General features: G+C 37.3%; 1 long non-coding RNA gene and 1 pseudogene across 2 annotated transcripts in view; one reads left to right on the top strand and one right to left on the bottom strand.

Moving 5' to 3' along the window:
• LOC146467540 (uncharacterized) overlaps positions 1-306 on the top strand; it is an 11,765-nt pseudogene extending 11,459 nt beyond the window's left edge. The window contains exon 5 of the transcript XR_014867721.1: positions 1-306. This exon is cut by the window's left edge and continues 215 nt beyond it. The product of XR_014867721.1 is annotated as an uncharacterized LOC146467540 (transcript).
• LOC146467539 (uncharacterized) overlaps positions 1-6,000 on the bottom strand; it is a 59,144-nt gene that overhangs the window by 41,126 nt on the left and 12,018 nt on the right. The gene's annotated exons all lie outside the window — the stretch shown is intronic.

The raw sequence follows: 6,000 nt of genomic DNA, 5'->3' as shown, positions 1-6,000 counted from the left end.
ATGCTGATGATGCCCGCACGGAATGACTGTCCATCTGGATGGACCGAGGAGTATCATGGGTACCTGATGACCGAGTATTTCAACCACAAGCATCCACGTGACTTCATCTGTGTTGATGGTGACCCGGAGTATGTTTCCGGTACTCACCGCTTCGAGAATTATAGCGCCTTGCTGTACCCTGTTGAAGGAAGATGCGGATCACTCCCGTGCCTTCCTTATGTTGCAGGTCGAGAGTTGACATGCGCTGTGTGTACCAAGTGACGGGAACACCCAGGGTAGTTAAATGCTCTCTGGGAAGCTAACAACGAAAGAAAAAAACAACAGTGATTTTGTTAACTGTCTTAACTTGCCGTAGTACTTAGAAAAACACAAAAGTTGTTAGCAGTTTAATATCGATGATACAATCAATGTAGCACAGTAACAACAATAAACGTTAAATCAAATCACTCATAAACTTTCCGTTTCTTTTCTTTGATGCTAGTGTTCTCATAAACACCTTCGATCCATTTGGCCAAGACCATGCCACCGGAACTGGAACTGAGGGCAGGACGACTTGTTAGTGTTGGAACTTATAGAAAACATGTATCACATTTATTGATCATGCGTAGTTTTATTCAGTAAGTTTACAGCTAAAAATCGTGACTATTGTGGCAGACATGAGAATTGACGTCAACACTTCAGCATCCCTCATGTTTATTATTATTATTATTATTTTTTTTTTTTTGGTATTTTTCTTAGTTATCCAAAAGTGATACGTTTCATTTAAACTTATTCCCAGTCCCGACATAGTTGACAGATTTGAATAGATTTCGCATACGGCTTAACGGCGTGAAAAACTGCGGGGACGAGATAAAGGCGCAACCAAAATTTTACGGAGTCATATACATGGGTCTTCGTCACGCGCGATCGGAAAAGATTGATTCCCATACCCAATTGTGGGCAAAAAGAGCAATTGAGAACGAGGCTGCTCTTGGTCACGAATTCATTAGTGTCCTTAGCCAGGGTATTATTCGTGGTCATAATGGTCGAGAATTACTAACATGACTTGCTCCATGACAGTTATTAATCGTAATGTTCCCGTCACTCAGTAAACGTTTTGTAGGGTTATTTTAAAGATCGCAACTTAAGTCGAATGTTAAGTCTACACTAACCAAGCACAAACTCCAGTCTGTGATTGTCTTAAGGCTTACTAAACACTACCGTTTTATTTGCCCAATAAGTATAGGCTGAATGGCATTACAATTTGCCGGCTGATTTCTTTTCTGTTGGTGCAGTGCGGGTCAAAATCGGTCAAAATCGGCCTGATTCACTAAAAAAAAATTGCAGCGCTCTCTCAATTTGGGCAAATTAGCCTTTGCATGCAAATTATAACGGTGAATTATTTTCTGATGATGCAACTGGGCTCGTAAATGTTATCGATAAAATTGTTGAACCTCAATCGGCAGCCCGTGGCTGATCGCTTGTTTTCTAACATTAAATATTGGCTCAAAACATTAGTTAAATTGAACCGTCTTCCAGAGGAAAGTATTGTGCAGTAGTTTTCATTTAAATTGACACAGTTTATATATACTTTAGGATTTCATCCATAGACTTAAAACTTAGAACCACCATGCACAGCAGAATAAACAGCACCGTAGGAAAGTACTGCTCAGTTAAGCTTTCATTTCATTGGTCACACTTCAGGATTTTGTCCATAAGCTCAAAAGTTAGAACCACCTTGTGCAGCATAAAAAATAGCTCCACGTGAAAGTATTGTGCAGTAGCTTTCATTTAAATTGACACTTTATCCAGCTTTAGCAGTTCATCCACAGATTCAAAAGTTAGACCCACCTTGACAGCATAATAAACAGCACCACAGAAAAGTACTGTTCAGTAGCTTTCATTTGAATGGTCATTGGATTTCGTCCACAAACTAAAAACTTAGAACTACCTTGTACAGCAGAATAAACAACACCACAGGAAAGTAATGCTCACTAGCTTTCATTTGAATGGTCACACTTTAGGATTTTGTCCACAAACTCAGAAGTTACAGCCACCTTGTACAGCAGAATGAACAACACCACAAGAAAGTACTGTGAAGTAGCTTTCATTAGGATGATCACACTTTAGGATTTCGTGCACAAACTCAAAACTAAGAACTACCTTGAGTACAGCATAACAAACATCACCACAAGAAAGTAATGCTCAGTTGCTTTCATTTGAACAATCACACTTAAAGTTATTGTTTGATTGTTTTTACAAACATAATGCTGACTTACTTACAAAGTACTTACTTAGTTACATAAAGCTTTAAAAATACGTACTTACATATAACTAGCTGAGTTAAATACTACTTACTTACATATTAACTTACAAGATAATGTTTACAAAACAGGAGCCGATGAGTTGGAGCCTGTTACAAAATAATGAAAAATAATTCTAATACAACTGATTACTACCTTACTATATATTAACGAAGAGTAAATACGCTAAAAACGACAAAAAATAAATAAATAAATAAATGACAAAACAAAAAAAAAAAGCCAAAAAACAAGGGAAATTAGTCAGAATCAAGAAAAGTATTTTTACAGTATGACTTGCACCTTAGCTTTGCTAGTTTCAATTTGTATTTTATTTTTAAGGATAGACAAAAAAGCATCAAAAAAAATAATCTTCCTCATTTTTAGACGCGGTATAAATATAGTGTTTTGCAATTTTCAAGCAGAGGTTTAAACCAAGACACTGGGGCACGGTGTCTGTGATGCCATAAAGTGTTTGTGCTTCCGAGAGCGAGATCTCAATGTTGTTTTTCTCGCGCCACTAAACTGAAAAATGTGTCCAAAGCAGCTGAGCATTGGGGCAAGTTACGAATAGGTGTGTGATTGTTTGCTTTTCAGGGCATAAATGACAGCGGCCATGTTCTTTAATTCCGAATTGATATAATGTAGCGTTGGTGGATAAGATGTTGTGTAAGATCTTGAACTGAAACATTGAGAGTTGTATGTCTTTCGTAGCACTGAAAGGCATCTTGTAAATTTGAGAAATTTGCTGTTCATTTAAATTAGCATTTTTGAGTCTTTTTTTTGGCGGTGGCCGGAACAAATTTCAGTTCAACGAAAAAGTAGGTAGCAAGTTTAGAAGGAAGCTTCTCAAGGGGAATTCTATTTATACTTATGGATTTATTCAAAGGCGGTTGTAATTTACCTTTCATTATTTTTATCCAGTTAGGAGGAATTGCTTTGCATAAACCGTAGTAGGTAAGAAAATTAGTTTTAAGACCAAAATAAGAGCAGAAGTCTTGGTGAGATAAAAAGGTATTGCCGTTGAAGTGTGATGATTTTTCATATAATCGACTTATCAGTTGGCACTCCGCCATCCATCATATACCTTGTAAGTTATATGCTGCCCTGAGGGGTGTGGTTTGTGAGGTGTTGGTCTGTTAAGCGTAGATTTTGCCACTTTCGTCTGAAATTGATTATCATTCTTCTTTTGGTATGACACCGATTTTTAAACATTAAACTGTTGATTGACTGCAACTGCTACTGTGGTGTACTCATTTGTAATTACCGACTCGGGGAAGTAAGTCATCTCTTCATTGCATTGTAAATAATGATCTTCATTGAATAAATAAATACTTATCTCCTGTACATAGACTTATCCTAGTTTTACTGAAGAATAGTTCTTTCACATAATGCACTAAATGTACGTATACTTTAGACAATGTATACGTTGTTACTGTACAGTAATTAATACCCTACAGCTGGCATTGTCGCTTAAGGGAAATTTTATTAAGACCAGAGTTTTTTCAACAAGGCAAGTACAACCGTAAGTCTAAAATTTCTTCAAGGTCGCATCTTAAGATAAGTGAGAGTTTCTACAGTCCCTTCCTGCCTTCCAAAAAAAACCTACGTAGTACAGGGAACGATTTTTGAAGACCGCCACTTATCTTACGAATCTTATACAACGGGGACCAGGGCTAAAAACAAAACTAGAAAGTTTACACGCGGCGTTACCTACATCTGATCTTGACTCAGGGATATGAAAAAACTCTGGCCTCAAACTGAACTTTTACTTGTAAACTTTTACTTCGAAAAAGTGATTCCATTAGTTAACTCCTTACGGCTTGAGCAACTTTTCACAGCTGAAAAACGCTCTTTGCATGCCCTTCACCAGTTTCCCATGAGTGAAATGTGAATGGCAATGGACCAGGAGCCTAGCAATGAAAATCAGGAACGAAGGTCACGGTAAATTTAAAAAATTTTGATGTTTCACTTATAGCCTACTGACTACTTGAATCAAATTCCTTACCAGAGGGAAGTGAAATGAAAGTTAGCAATGAAAACAGTGTAAAATTCCTCATCTCTTTTTTACAGCAGAAACTCGATGGAATTGGATCAAAAGCTCGGGGGAATAATTGAACACATTCTTCATTCACAAAACCTTTACGGTAATGTTTAGTTATATTTTATTTCAGCTGATTATTAATTGTTTCAGAAACACCTTGAAAAAGTTCCATTATTGTTTCACCTGCGTTGCCATAATAAGACCTCGCTGGGATTACCTGGGTTATTAAACACAGCTGAGCTGAGTCGAAAAGTGAATAAACTGAAGTCACAAGCAACCGGCGCCTGAATGCAACTTCCAGTTGGTTTCTTTTTTTTTGTTTTAGAACTAAACCGCAACCATCTACATAACACACATAGAAATATTCCGAGAAATCGGGGATTGAAACTTATCTACCCAGACTTTGCTACTTAAAGAGGTTTGTCAACTATTTTTAGAAACACTTTTGAAAGTGAAGAAAACTACCCAATAAAATTGTCCCGAGAAAAAATTTCTGGACCAGTCACGAAGTTTCAAGGCGTTTGCTGAAGTATTAAGGAAACGTTATAAAAGTTCAAAGTCGTTAGGCAGGATACGCCCCGCCGACGGTCAAGATTATGTTAATATTTAAAAAAAGTATATGTCAATGATTTGGTATAATCATTGATTGCTCACGTGACTTCATGCTACCATAGCAACAAAATTTTGGGCAGCTTTTTTGAAAATTGAATTATGTTACCAATTCGTTTTAGTTTATTCTCGTAACATTTACATTTTTACTCCACTTAAATCCTTATTTATTGTTATTGATGAAAATTTGAACCAATTCGAACGGTTTTTTCTGTCTTTTTAGTGATCATCAACTTTCTCATAATACAAGCAACCAGGCCTCTTGACGTAATTCTTTGGATCCTGGCCTAAAGTAACGCCGTTCAGCTCACACATCATTGTGAGTAATTCTGAATTGTATTCAAGGTTGAACGAGAGGCACTGGGGATCATCCCGACACTTCCTGAAACACTGCATGACGTCACTAACCTCGTGGTTAGACCGAGGGTGACTGGAGAGGGCGTAGTCTACGCCAACGAGTGCCACTTGAAAGATCTCTGTCAACGCAAAAGAAAAGGTTACCAAAATTACTTTGACTGAAGTTTAACACCTTTAGTAATAAGAAACAACGCCACAGGGTTTAAAGGATAGCAATAATCCTTAATTTTCCAATGTGATTATTATCCCAGGAAATTAGTTTCAGATTCTCTTTGTAAATTGTTAATGGGGGGGGGGGGATTTGTATAAATGGTAAAAGCCAGTCCCGAAAGGAATATCCCAATACGATATTTTAGCTATGCCCAATTCGTGAACCGACCTGTTTTCCCATGTAAATATGGTAAACAACCCCTGAGTTTATTTATTGGAACAAAATCATGACAAGGATGCGTTATTTCTTCCCAGGGCCCCACTTATCGACAGCCCGGTACACTACCGGGCCTGCCGAAAAAGCGATGCAAACTGCAAAGCTTTTCTTACGAAAATTAGTTTTGTTTGCATATGAATGAAAATTAGTTTTCATTTTAAAAACTTTACACGTAGCCGCGCTTTCACAGTGAGGCTTAAAGCAACTCGGAAATGAACTATTTGCCTGCACAATGATTTTAATTAGGGAATCGCTCGTTGTTTATTTGGAACCTATATTTTGTA

This window comes from Pavona decussata, unplaced genomic scaffold (assembly GCF_977016875.1).
Source record: "Pavona decussata unplaced genomic scaffold, jaPavDecu1.1 SCAFFOLD_135, whole genome shotgun sequence".
Taxonomy (NCBI): domain Eukaryota; kingdom Metazoa; phylum Cnidaria; class Anthozoa; order Scleractinia; family Agariciidae; genus Pavona; species Pavona decussata.
The sequence above is the reverse complement of the archived record's forward strand: the minus strand, read 5'-3'. Positions and strand labels throughout refer to the sequence as shown.